Source organism: Macrosteles quadrilineatus, unplaced genomic scaffold, assembly GCF_028750875.1.
Source record: "Macrosteles quadrilineatus isolate MER2022 unplaced genomic scaffold, UCM_ALF_1.0 Scaffold_12__1_contigs__length_5162894, whole genome shotgun sequence".
Lineage (NCBI taxonomy): Eukaryota > Metazoa > Arthropoda > Insecta > Hemiptera > Cicadellidae > Macrosteles > Macrosteles quadrilineatus.
Window position 1 is genome coordinate 4,518,184 of NW_026542605.1, and position 15,461 is coordinate 4,533,644.

The following is a 15,461-nucleotide window of genomic DNA, read 5'->3' on the forward strand; positions in this document are numbered from 1 at the left end:
ATAGCTGTAGCAAATGGTTATCCAAGCATTATTATTGATAAACTCATCTTCCAACATAAAAATAAAACAGGAACTAAAAAACAGACAAACTAGAAATCATCTTTTGCAGAACATTTAATTTCTCAAGGCCATAATACCAGCATTAGTAACAACATGAATATTTTACATTTCTCTAAAGACAGATTTAAATTAAACACCTTGGAAGAGTTTGAGATTTATAAGGCAGTAACATCCGACCACGAAAATGTGTTAAATGACCAACTAACGTTTTCGTCCAATTTTATATATGACACTGCGATAGGGATACTGGAGAGTGGAAGTGTGTTAGACAGGACTAGGACCTAACCTGAGGTGATAAGATAACGGACGTACACCACTGCAATGACCACCCGCAGTCTGGACTTAAACTCCGTCGGGTTAGCGTCGTCTGTTGTCGTAACTGAACAGTAAATGTTTCGTGTCCGTAACGTGTTTTGTGTAGTGTGTAAATGTTTATTTATTTTTACTCGTTAAACATGACGCTCTTCATATGAAGAAAGAAGAAGTCCTTGTACCGCCTGATGATGACTCCACATAGGAGTCGAAACTAGTTGCATCTGCAACTAAATGGATTGCTTAATAGCAGGTATTTAAACCTTTTTAATATATTATTTTACATTAATTGGCATAGTAAAACGTAGACCCAAGGATGCTCTACTTCCTGATATAGACTTCCGAAACCAGTGTTATCATGTAAAATATTTAACTGGAAAAATAATAGTACTCAACTAAACTAACTACTTAAACTAAACAAAACTATTAAGCTAGCCAAATATTAGGGCCTATTATATAACAAATATTATAAAATATATTACAACAAAATATAAGGATTCCAGAAACGCTGCAACCTTGCCTTGTAAAAGAACCTTTAAAGTAATAGCAATAAGCTTGCACGATTGTACATAAGTGTTTTGGTCATAATATATAACCCATATGTATCAACTGTAAACGACCCTATGCCCAGAATTACATTTTCTTTTTACATAACATAAAACACACCATAACATAATAATATTTCACAACATGAATTTGAAATCGCTAATTTATTTGTACAGTAGAACTTGTATTAACCGTCGCCCTTAGGGCCAGGAGCGTGATGGCTGCTTTTAGCTATTACAGTATACGGATAACATAAATCCTGTCAAAAAGGTTATTTTAGGTCGGGGCGTATAAAGAATATGACATTTTGAAGAATATAGAAGGTATTTTAAAGATTTTAATGACTTTTAATGTTACCTACAAGGTTTTAGATTGGGCCTAGCTAACACAAATTGGGTTTTTTGTAGTTTGGACCTATTTGTATCAATGCCTATTATCATTGTTAATTTTTTTAGGAATGGAATAATTGAGTTTGGTCGTATACTATATCACCTTTAACGTCACAATTTTCTTAAAATTGGTAAACAATTCCTAAACAACAACGACACTTTCAAAGAACACTGCGTGTGCACTTTAAAAACGAGCGTAAAAAGTTTGAGGAACTAACTACATTGAATAAACAATAACATCTTCAGACAACAATAAAATAAATCTAATTAGTTTGTAAACAAGTACGTTGACTTTTATCACAGCTGATATGAAAATTATAAAGTATATACATTTTTTTTTAAGGAGTATTATTGTTGTAACAATTGATATACTCTATTGCCTCACTAATTATCATTCATTGAAGTTGGCCACTTCAAAAGATGAGTTAACATCTTTTTGAGCTGATGAGCGCGCAATCAGCTCAAATAAAAAAATAGAGGATCATGTCAAACAATTACTCCAAACCCAACCAGACAATAGCCATTGTATCAGTTCACCAGCTCAACTGATAAGGATGTTTCAACTGATAAGAGAGTAGCCTGGAGCAGAGCGGTTCAAACCTTGAACAAGACCAGTTGTACCTGTCTGAAGATTCTTCATGTTGTCTTTATGAAGATTGAATTATATTCACCCTCGCACTCAATGTGGATTTTAACCATTTATTTTTAAATGGATGATGGTTTTTGTGAGCCCTTCACACCATACTTGGAGGATCTACTGTGACAGCCTACAGGACTTGCCTACTGTGATTACCAGTATCTTCACACCTATCTGGACCTCATTAACCCCGTGACCTGTGTGCTATCTACTTGTGTGAGACAAATCGGTCTAGACCGGAATTCCCCTGATAGCTACCTTGTGCGGTGGACTTGGTGAGTGACATCCCACATAGCACCGAATATTTATTTGATATCAAATAGCTATCAAATTTTTGACATTTGAATATCAAATTGATATTCACGAACATTCGTTTGATATCAAATAAACGTTCAATTTAGGTTCAAACGTCACTCAATTTTACATCAAATAAATATTCAAATTGAATATAAAATAAATATCAAATTTGACATTCATAAATTTATTGGTAAAATATAATAAAGAGAATATGATTGAATTTACATTCACATTTTAAATATGATGGTGATAAATATTGATATAACATTTTTGACATTCGAATATTAAATTAATACTCGCGAACATTCATTTGATATCAAATAAATGGTCAATTTAGGTTCAACCTCACTTAATTTGACATTAAATAAAAATTAAATTGAATATCAAATAAATGTCTCATACATTTATTGGTAAAATATGTTTAGAAGAATTAGGTTGCATTTTTTCACATTTCAAATTTCATGGCGATTAAAATAATATCAGTTCAGACTTCTTTACTGTTCTTACCTTGATTTGACTTATTATTCTGAAGTTATAGGTGGTTTGTTAAAGTTCTTGGGTGACCCAAAAATGTAAATATATATATATATTTCTTATTTGACAAAACATTAACAAAAGTATCACAAAACATATTTGTTTAAAACAAAATTGCATTCAAGGAAAACATTTTAAAGAAAAAACTTTGTTTGTATGATAAAATAAGTTTAATTAAAAATTATTTAAACACAAATATAAAAAAGATATGTACAATTTACAAAAAAATAATTCTGGTCTTCTTCATCTCCCAAATGGCCTTCTTGAGTTTTCTATTGTTCCTGTAAAAGAGGTTCAACAGAGTTATTTTCTAAGACAGCTATAGATAAAATATAATATGTTAGACAAGGGGTCTCCAACCCTTTTCCCTTGGTGAGCACTTTTTTGTCTAAAAACGCCACCGATTTAGCGACTAACGTTAATTGTTCGCTACTCTATCGAATCACAACATCATCTACTATCGATGCGATTGTAGTTGTCGTTTGTCACAAGGTAAAGGCTTTTTGTGATACGGACAAAATGAGAGCATTCTATTATAAAATTAAAATGTCGTAACCTAACCAAATTAACCAAACTTGCTGATTGTGAGAAAATTGAATTAAGGTTTAGGCTACTACGGACAAAATGAGAGCATTCTATTATAAAATTAAACTGTCATAAGCTAACCTAACTTGCTGATAATATAAAAAAATATACAAGATAAAAATTGAATGAAGATTAGATTTAACAAGGTTAGGTTTGCAGCCATGGAGAAGGTAAAAAGTTTTTTTGAGCATACGTCAATAGTATAGGATAAAGTAAATAAGTTTGCCAAATTTTATCAAAATCTGTCCATAAACAAATAAACTACATAGTTTCCTTTTTTAATAATCTAAAATATAGTTCTGTTCATAAAATAAAATTATAAATGCCTCTAATTCTAATGAAAGATGTGCAATTAAGAAGTAATCACATTCTAAGCTAAATCTTTGACAAAAAGTTTAATGATTTTTTAGTGAGAATAGGCTATAAAATTTTACACTTAAAATGTCAGCTAGTTTAAGATTTCAATTTGTAGTTCTGCCAATTAGGATCAATTAAAAATATATATATTTAAATTAATCTGCCGCTACTTGACTACTACTAATATTCCCCTAGGCCTATTGAGAAAAAATTAGCAAGTGAGAGACATTTACTATGTTCCTATTTAAATACGTTAACCTGCCAACTTGGAGACAGGGTATTGTACACAAATTTTGTTGAATGGGGAAGAGACAGTTAATTGCTCTTAATTATGGTATGAGCCGCGAGGTAAATAAATATCCCATGGCTGAGCCTGCATTCATTGACAAAGTTCTCTTTTTACACCTCAAGGAAATCACGGTCAACAATGAAGGGTGTTGCTGGGATTGCAAAAGACAATCACGGCACCGTCGAGACTGCAGTATTAATATGCTCGTGAGTCTTGGCGAGATCACGGGAGATGATCACGATATAGCTGAGACCACCTGACCACACGTGTTTACGCAATCGTGGGAGAATATAATTGGTGTTTGCTATAAAAAATAATAATTTTCAAAAACGTATGCTGGCTTTCTGCTGGCTGGAATAAAACTGCACGAGGGCCGGATGTAGCCCACAGGCTGTAGGTTGGCGACCCCTTCGTTAGGCATTTTTAAGACCTATTTTTTTACTATACCTGTACTTTATAATTAAATTCGTCGATAAGGCATTGAGTTCTTGACAATAAAGAAAAAAGAGATGGATAAAACCGCAGATTAAGTTTTGCTCATTTGCATAGCCTGTCACTGAAAATTCACAATTTGAAAAGAAAACATCACAGTAGTTAGATGTCGGCCTAATCTGTTAATTATAATAAAATTTAAGTTCTATATTAGGTAATTAGATAAGCAATCTTTTCTTTAACCTAAATTATAAATAACACAATAAATTTACCTTGCATCAATCCTAAACTTTGCTGGGCGAAGCCAATTCTTGATTATAGTAGCAACAACATATATTTCCATTACACCACGATCCTAGTGTTCTTGCGTACCAGTTCTGCCTCTGTATAAAAGAGATTAGTATTAGCACTAGAATTTGTATATATTTTAATTTTCCTGATCAACACCCAGGATAGCCTACAACTAGGTACACATATTAAATTGTTAGTGAAATCTATTTTATATTTTGATGGCATTTGCTTCTTTTGAGTAGCCTTGTTAAAGCTAAATCTAAATCTGAAAATTGAAAATTTTTACCCAGGTAGTGGTAAAAGTAATCCTCAGTCACTTGAACGGACAAATATTGGGGTGAGCACTGACTGAAATGAGTGCAACGGTCGGATGTAGTTTGGTGTGTGTATAGGCCTATGTGTGCGTTTAAAAAAATTCAACTAATACAGTTTTCTTTTACACAAGTTAGCACTGCCGGAATATTTATATAGTGTAAATCAAAGACTTCCTATATAAGTGGGTCACAAAAAAGAGAAACTCTCTTAACTGTGTGATGAACCTTAGGCTACGTTATTACCCAATAGGTACCTATCATGAATTAGGTTGTGTTTTGGTGGTAGAGCCTAACTTATCTACAGTTCCTAAGAGAACCTGCGATATATTATCGGACGGTATATATATCTGATTTGATATTAATATTGCAAAACCAATTCACCAAATCTGCAAATCATAACTCAATTTGATGTTTACATAGTGAAAAAACATAGGGAACGATGTATTGAATCGGATAATTATTGATATAATGTTATTAATCCGATAATATATCGCAGGTTCTCTGCGGAACTGTACCCGTTATGGCAAAAAAGACATACACAGTCATGGCGAATCAAACAGAAAAATTGAAATAAAAACACCTAAGATTGAAACTTTATTTTAACTTATTTTAACTTTGAGAAAACCTAATTTAAATATATGTATGTCTACCTATTATTAATGTCTGATTGTAAATAAAAAAAAAAAAACTTACGCAAGATAGCTGGCTTCAGATGCAGATTGCAAAAGAAAAATGTATTCCTCCTTCCCAGCCTACAGGCTGCTAGACAGCCACTTTGTCACTCGGGAGAATTGGTACCGTAGGCAAATTATTCACTGCTACCAAATAATAACTTCCACCAAAGCTGCAGAGTTATCAACTGAAACAATGGAGAGAAAACTACTTTTAGTTAAATTCATGCATACCTTTCTCTGGCCTAAATATGTATCAAGATTAGTTAGGCCTAATCATTGGTTGGTAAAGGAAGCAGACAACAACTAAAATACAAAAGACTAAGAGACAATACAGGGGTAGACTTTCGTATCTGTTGTCAAAAACAACCGAATGAAAATATCGATCGTTATAGCCTATGTTCATTCAGTTGTTTTTGACAACAGATACGGAAGTGTACCCCAATTCAGTTTAAAAGGAAAATGGATTTCAAATAGGCTAGGCTATTTCTTTTATAATACCGGTAAATTGTAACCTGGTTGAGGTAGAATATGTTAGGCCTAGGCTAGCCTAAATTAAGTTAACTTATTCTTGATGGTGAATTTACATAAACTTAAGTTAGTGACTGACGTAAAATATAACCCACATAACTTAGTAATATTTCAAAATTAGCCTAACAAGGTATTACAACACAGTATGGTATTCCATTTGCCTTGTAAACCAGTAAGTTAGTCCTACCATTGACTGTATAGTCAATGGTCCTACTTACTAGCCTATATATTGAACACTATTTTCATCCGGAAGTTGCCTTTTGAAGCTAAATAAACTACTGGTTCAGTAAGAACTAAGCAAGCCGCCTAACTTAGTAGCTTACGCCTAGGCCTAATTAGTATGCAGAAAAATACTTCCTCTAAAACAGATTGCCTATTTTGAGGTTTCAGATTTATCTATTTATACTTAAGTTAAGGCATTAGGAATGATAAGCTGGCCAATTTAATTTGTACAGTAGCTTAACTTAGGTCTAGGTAAGGCCAAGGCCTAAAATACGTCTATGTTACTAGGTATAGTGACTTATACTTACATACTCCAAGGATCAAAACGTGAAAAGATGTTCAGTGTAGGTTATGCCAATACCCAGTCACAAAAATAACAACTCTAAACTAACAGTGACACACACCAAACAAAATATCAGCACACTTAAGTTAACTGATTTGAGGTTATGTCTTGTTCTTGAATCTTGATACTCTTGTTCTTGTTGCTTCCATAGTTTATTTTCACTACTTACTTGTGTAGCCTACTCAACAAGTTAGTTGTCATAGGTACATTTTACATAAATCGTGTACTTTCCCTCAAAATGGGCAATTTGTTGGTTAATAAATAAATAAATCCACACCGTGAGTAAACTGGCCACCACTGGTCGCGCGACGGATTTTGTAATTTGTTTTGTATTGTAATGTTTTGTTTTGTTTGCTGAGTTTTAGGTTAGAATTAAGTTGGTGTTTTGTCTTCAGTCTTCCTCTCTTCCTTTCTTTCATACGAATGGGCCAAGTCAAGCTCAAACTAGATACTTAACATATTTTTAGAGTTATATTACACTTAAAAAATTTAAATTTACGTTTGGTTTAATTTACTAGTATAAATAAAATGATAAGGCCAATCGTTAAGAGTTTGACTTTTTTATTAATAAACAAAACTTTTAAAAAAGCTGTGTTTCCTATTCACTCTTCTTGAAATGTGTAGTAAGCCTAGATTCAGAAAAATATCAGATGTTCCAACAACTCCCCCCCCCCGCGAAAAGTCAAAATCCATCATCAATTAATTAAAAATTACAGTGTTCAGTGTTCCTTCCTATTATTAATTATTTTGAGATAATTGACCTCCGACCTCCATGTTACAAACTGGGGCCCATTTCATAATAAAGTACAAACTAATATTATTAATTATTAGTAAATCAGCTGATTGCCCAATGCAAATCTAATGGAAATAACAAGTTACAAGTTGTAACTTGTAGTTTATTATGAAATGGGCCCCTGTAGGCCGGGGACTAATTCTTTACTCTAAAAAATTTAAAAAGTTAAATCTAAAAATTTTTAAAACTAGTATATTTGGAAATTTTCAAAGAGAAAATCAAATTTTTAACATTAAGAATATTTAGATAATATTCTAAATTTGATGTTATTTGACTTTGATATTTTGAAGATACAATAAATATTCAAAGTTTGACATTGTTTGACTTTGACATTTTGAACATTAAATGAATATCAAATAAATATCAAATTTTTGATTTGACATAGTTTGATATATTGAACGTTTATTTGATATCAAATAAATATTCTGTGCTATGTGGGATATTTACCTATTATTTATTGCCTGGACTTAACAAGGACTTATCGGAGGACAGCTCAAGACATTTGGACTATTCACGCCTATCCGGATTAATCTTTTAGGTTAAATGGGGCCCCAGTCATTGAATTTTCATGTATTTGTAATTTAGCTAGTAAGATTTTGGTTAGTGTTTGTGATTGTATTTATCTGTCTTTGAAACTGTGCATTTTAGGTGAGCTATTGAATGCTTTGAGCTACAGAAGGGGGATTATCTGATCTAAAATTATATTCTGTTTCTTATCAAGCCATTTGAGCACACCTCAGAGGGAAAATATATTACATTGATTGCAATACTGTATTCACAAATCAATTAATTTATCTATTTATTTATTTGTATAATTGCTAGTGATTGTCAATTGCTCTTGATTGCCTTAATTTAAAAGGACTGGATCCTTGGTTGCATGGGAATGTAAATCATAAATTATTGTTATATTGACCTTGCGTATTATCATATTTGGTATAAAAAATTCTCTAGCATGGCCATGTACACAAGCGTTGTTGTGTTCCTGTGTACTGACTAGTTCAAAAATTTATTGTTGTAAGTTGATTTAATTTATTGATTGGTTCATTACTTTTGACACTTAAAAGGATTTTGAACTTAGTAAACAACCTAATAGTTCTTGGGTATTAGTAAACTATATAGCCTGAGTTATCTAGTCATATCATCAACAACTGATAAGGGGTATCTGAGTTCTATGCTAAACTGGGTAACCATTTACTACTACTGATTATTAGTGAACTTGCTGATAATATTATTATTGTTGTTGTCATTTTGGAGTAATATTTGGTTTGAATTTGGTAAGCTATTAGCCGCCCAGCTGATTTGTTTCTTTGGTTATCTCATCCGAAATATCATCCCATGAGTATAGGAGAACTTTTTTTGTTGGACCCTGTTTACCCTGCACAAATAACCATTGTGCAACTAGTGAGCAAAGTGAGCAATTGACTCACTCGAGAGAAATACTTACTCACGAGCCGTTGGCGAGTGAGGAATGGTTTCTCGAGTGAGGCAATTGCACTTTGCACTCGAGTTACACATTATATTTTTCCTACAGTTACCATAAAACATAAAATTGGTAAAGAAACGTAACATATTTTTACACAGAAGGGAACTTTTAATATGACATTTAATGTGAAGTGACAAATACAACAGTACAACAGCTGACCAGCTGATTTACAGCCAGTGCTGCCAACGTATTTCGCACGCATGCGACCTTGTCTGTATGTTACGCGCTCACTATTTCGTGCCTTCACGTTGCAAATCTGGAGTGAGACAAAGTAATTAGAGTGAGACAATGTTAACATTGTCTCACTGATGAGCGAATTGGCCACTTTGCTTTCTCAAATCAGTGAGAGAACATGTACATTGTTAGGTAACTGTAGGAAAATAACTCTTGTTTTAATGATGCATCTTAGATTCAGACAAAATAGATTGAATGTAGGCTAAAAGGTTTTGCTAAAAGTGTATCAAACCATAGTTGTGTCTAAGAATAAATATTACTGACACAAACATCTCATAGAATGGCCAGACAAAGTATGAAAATGAACCTAATGAGGTACCATTCCTGAACTGTAGAACAAATTCAAAAGTCCTAAATTAAACCTCGAACGGCTTAAGCATTTTTTGCAAATAAACAGAGCAATTACATATATCTTACCTAAAACTGGAAAACAATATAACTTTTTCATAATGTTTAGCATTAGATGGAAAAAAAGTTATGGTATAAACCTAATGCGTTTTATAAGAAACAAAAATTAAGTAAGCAAGCAAAATTTCATATAAAATCTGAAATTAGAATTAAATGAATCTTGAACACGAAAAAGTAAACCAAAATGCAACTTGGTTATTTAAAACTTTGAACAATTGCAAAAGCTGTGATTGTTCTCTTGCAGTAGTTTCTTTATAGAGCTTCCGGAAGCCTGACCGACTTTCTATCCAATTTTACGTGATTGCGCAATTATATAAGTTTCTATCTGCATTATCCTTAGTACTGGGATCTGTTGTCCGGTAAGAATTAGTTACCCAATAACCATAAACATTCCACAGTTTCTTTCAGTGCAAACTTAAACCAGCTTGGGTTTATTATTTAATTAATTGGAACTATTGTCAAAGCATGTAAATACGTGATTTTATAAGTGAATTTGAACCTGAATATAAAACTATTTATTACAAATCTCCCAAAAAGTGAATTTTGGCAACAGTAAATCTTCAAATGAATAAAAGAAATGAAATCTATACTGATAATTAATTAGTATTGCTTATAATAATTACTGTTTGCCATACAGTTTAGCTAAAACCGTCATAAAATTTTAAAAGTGTGATGGAATTGAATCTTTAAAATACACGTATTAATACAACCTTAACGGGATTTTGTAAATTTTTTAAGATAGATAAATCAATAATTAAAGAAATAATAATTTGAATTTCAATCTTTGCCACCTCTACCCTACAAAACGTATATCATGAAATTTCGTATGAATAGTGAGTACGTAAGAATAAACTATTCTGATATTTAATCATTAATTAGTTCATCGTCAACAATCTCTTCCAACCATTGAAGCTCACTTAACATTTTGATGCACACAAAAAACCCCAAATCAATATAATAATAGCCATTAAGTCTACCAAGCGTGGACGGCAAATTCTCAAAGTTGCGATGTCCGAATGTGTATAATTGAGGTTACAGTTTCATGCTGGCTTGAACCAGCCTACTGGTAAATGTTAGAAAGCAATAATTTAACCTTGTCCATTTGTATTCTTAAAAACTAACTAAAAAGTATTTGGAATAGGTCTTGGTTAAACAAATCCATATAGACTGAGTTAATACTAAATAGCCGTGCATTCAATTACCTATTGTGGTGTAATTCAACCTTTTCGGCATACTCGTGCATTTAACTTTACTTACAACACTATAACCTTTTTGCTACAAAACACTCTATTTGTTGTTTTAAAATGTTTAAGATTGGGATTGCGTTTCAAATAATTGATCTGAAACATTACAATAGAGTACAAAACAGTTATTTTTAATAATTATCAGTCTGACCCATGGCAGGGCAAAAGCTCTGCAAATCATGAATTACTTGTTTTTCAGTTATATTTTTTTCTGGCTGAACTTAAACATACGATCTTACACGACAGATTTATATCCATCCGAAAAAAAACTCATCTTTATCTTTACTGTAAAAATAATAATTGAAAACTTACCTATAAGGGTTTTTTTTTGTGGAAGCTTGAAAGAGACCTGAGACGTGTAAGTTACACACATTGGCAGCCTTTTAACCTAGTTTGGGACATAAAGAGTCATTGAAAGCTCGCAGAGGATCGGAATACATAATGCATGAAAGTAAATTCTCTCTTTTTATACCTAGACCTGCAAACGTCTTCATGCTGAATTGATAAACTCAATAAATATATTTGAAATAGAGAATTACTTAAATCTTAAAAAACAAATTCAGGAATTGTGTAGTTTTATACTTAACAAATACAAAGTGAAAACATGATTAAATTTCGCAACACATATTTTGATATATAAAAAAACTTATTATGTTTTATATAGATTAGTATAGCATATATGTGAAATATATGCTGTACTGCTGTAATTATATATGCTGTAATTTATATAAAACAATAATTTTTTTGTAATTAAAATATGTATTGCGAAATGTAATCATCTTTTCACTTTATATCTGTTTAGTCAGTATAATAAAATATTGTTGTATAATATAAAACAGTAAATGTTTCATATTATACAACTCATTAAGTAATAAACACAGTATACAATAGAAAATACATGGACTTGTCCACAGAGCGTTCCAATAACCCAAGGAAAAAAAGAATCCAAAACAATAATTTAGGTAGATAGAAAAACTTCGGTAAAACAAATACCTTTGGTTAGGTTAGGTTAGGAAGATTGTGATACTTAAAATAATTAAAATCTTATTTCGAAGTCGATTTATCAGCGTGGTCGTTGTAGTAAGAAAGTACCAAAACTGCATAGGCCATTTCTCTTTATTAGCTTATAATACACAACAAATATAAAATTCGTCATAACTTATAGCAAAGTTGTAGTCATTGTGATCAAATAACATAATGGTATTTAGATTTTAAACAGTTATCACGTAATTGTTGAAATATTGAATCAAAACTGATTAAAATATGTGTATTTTTAACTGCTAAAATAGTAATTTGAAATAACTATATTAAGTGTATTTTTAATATTTCCTCTTTGGGTTAAACGTCAAACTTGTCTTACTTTAAACAGATATTATTATATCGAGAGAGGAATAAACTTCCCAGTAAACAACGTTGAGAAATAAATGACATGTAGAAATATAGGTAGATAAAGAGAAAAGAGCGAAAGAAAGAGCTGCATTGTAATAGAGTGCTTAGGAACCCTCGAGCCAAATATTAAAATTTCACTCAAACCTTTGACAATGGCGCCCAACTACAATCTGCCTTCTCTCAGATACTGTATTGGTGAAATTAAAACTTCTCTTTGTCACGTGTTTCTCTTTTGAGGGGTTTATCCTCGTCAATGATTATTAATTGTATGTTAAACAAGAGCCTGTTTTAAAGCAATATACATTTAATTAAGTTAACAGTAAACATGCCTGTATTGAAAATACTACTTTACGTAATGTATATAGTAATTTGTTTTGTGTGCCAAATCATGCTCTAGTAATGATTACAGCATACTATTTATGTTGGTTTAACAATATCAAGTGAAGTAAAATAAATATCTTTGGTTTACAGAAGTTTTGGCGATTATGTTTTATACATTTTTATGTCATAGTAAAAAGTCTAAGTTTTACATAATCTTCTAAACATTATGTTATCAATACTCGCCAGGTATACAATGTTCACTACTAATTCGACGAGAAAAAATGTTGCCGTCTTTATAAATCTGTTTAGAAGTTTTAAACAGCAAAAAACATTATACGCTTCATTTTCTTGGTAAAACGACGTTTGATAGTAACCTTTTCCTGTGACGCAGAAACTTTCTCCATTAACATTGTACAGCTACATGCATTAGTCTGTTGGCCTCTACCCTTATCGTCTCTCTACCTTAAATTGGAAAATAATATTAACAATAATAGAGCAATAGATTTTTTAAACTTTTTTTAAATACACTACAATTTTTACCATCATTTCTTATTGACATAAATCAACACTAATGACATAATTGAATCCAAAAAGACACCTGATTCTAAAACTCTTTAGCATAGAATCATATTTTGAGTGATTGTTACCTCACCAGTAAACCAAGTTTGAAATTAAATCAAATTAAAATCAATTTCGGTCTTTAAATTGTTAGTTATAATGCGGGTGTGTTGCTATTGTTAGTTATAATACGGGTGTGTTGCTACCCTAGTGGTTAGGGCCTCAGAATTCGGTGCGGGAGAGGCAGGTTCGATTACCGGTATATCCAAAACACAATACGAGTTTAGACAGCTTTTTCTAAAAGCGTTATTTTAGTAAACTATACATTGTGTCGTTTTAAAATTCTACAGACACCTTCATTTGGAAAATATACAGAATAATAAAACAGGTTCAAATAATAATACGCATATATTATAATAAGCTCGGTAAAAAAACACAATTTCCTGGACAGAAAAACTCCCACATTTACTTTAGAAAATATGGTTTATACTTATCATCGCCAAGGCAGATTCCACATTTTAAATTATGACTACCGTGCAAGTGTGTAATGGTGTTAGGATTTATGTTATTAGGTTTAATGTAATGGACCATTTAGGTTTACCCAAGATTTGCAAAGGACCACAAATCACTTAGTCCTTTGAAGACGCTATATAGACACATAGTATTAGAACAGAACTTAAAATATAACTTATAATCAGTGTTTTCCGTAAAGGATAAAGAATTTTAACATGATATAAATCAGACATATTATGTGTTTATTTTCAAATTGGTATATTATTTAAAACTATGGTGTTTTATTCATAAGTCTAATCAGAACAAATTCAATTCTTTTGGAAATATAGACACTAAGTATATACAACTTAATTTATACAAAAACTTGCCCCAAGACTCGATTTAATATGGGGTTGATGAGGTAGTGCCTTTGACACAAGTATTTGTATATCAGATAAATTCGTCAGACATGCCACGTGCTTGTGTATTAAATAAAATATACATATATGTTACATAAGATTACCTAGATGGATTACGTATACATTTACAAGGTCAAATGTTAGTTTTAGTCAAACAAACCATGTATAATGCCAATCACTATTTACTGCTTACATAACATGGACGATCGTGTGCATATAATCAACAAGAATATCCTCCGAATGTTACCAAATCCAATTATAATTGGAATCCACTGTGATACTGAATCGGATTAAGCACTGTTGATTTATTGTACTCCTGAGTTCTGTAAATGTTTGCTGGATCAAATATTTAATAAATCATTTTAAATTTCCGATACAATCTTTTACTTCCTGCTGTAATGGTGTGAGGCCAGGGGCAGTTATTCTTAGTTACGATTGTTTGAGTACATTGATTAGAGTATTATTTACGTTTAATGAACCCAATAATATTTTATCCTAATTAAAAAATAAATAAAAAAAACTTTGAAAAAAATAACTTTTTAACATTGCTTAAAAGCATGATACATTTTTTTAAATAACGAAGCACACTGACTTTTTTGCTTTATTCAACCATGATTTTACTCGTTTTTGTAAATACATTTATTAAGAAATACCGTACGAGTACAAATTTAGGAGTACATAATTTTCCAACCTGTCAGAAGATTAAATATTCGGTAGAAACGACACCATCAGATCGGGGAATATAAAGAGAAACTTTACTAACGTGTATTATGTGTTTTGATTTTACTTAATCTTTCAATGTCTCTTTTACGTTACTTAAATGGACAAAACGTCTAAGTGCATTCCTCTAACACATATTCGTTAGTTTTTAAGTTTTTTTGTTATATATAAATTTAAAACAATCTGTTTGAAAAAAAAAATATTGTGGTGTTCTCGTTAACACTTGTTAGTTAATGAACAACAAACCTATCAAAAATCTTTCCAAAAGTTATTTTGGTGGTAATGATTTAATAATTTGGTCAGCATTTAGCAATAAACAACAAAACCAATCTTCAAATTAACTGAAAGAATAAAGTTTAAACAATTTTAAGTACTCTTCATTTTATAAATATAAAAGTCGCCTAGCAGTGTTTTGCTGTCAGCTTTTCTGACTGTACAGATAAACCGGTTCTCGTAATGTTATCGTAAGAAGTAACCCAATAAAATGTTTGCAATTTGCGTTGATCAATTCAGGTTTGTTGTCAACCCTAAATCAATATTGTCTAATTGGATAACAACAAATTGTGTAGACTAACGGAAATCGACAATTA

The 15,461-nt window shown here is 31.4% G+C and overlaps 1 long non-coding RNA gene across 2 annotated transcripts; it reads right to left on the minus strand.

Moving 5' to 3' along the window:
• Positions 1-2,966: 2,966 nt before the first annotated feature.
• Positions 2,967-7,161, minus strand: LOC129004842 (uncharacterized). 2 transcript variants are annotated; one of them, XR_008491772.1, is made up of 4 exons: positions 6,776-7,161; positions 5,737-5,902; positions 4,711-4,821; positions 2,967-3,056 (listed from the first exon to the last, which is right to left on the minus strand). It is a non-coding gene; the product is annotated as an uncharacterized LOC129004842 (long non-coding RNA). The 2 variants fall into 2 exon arrangements; XR_008491773.1 differs by lacking the exon at positions 6,776-7,161 and adding an exon at positions 6,569-6,656.
• Positions 7,162-15,461: the final 8,300 nt, after the last annotated feature.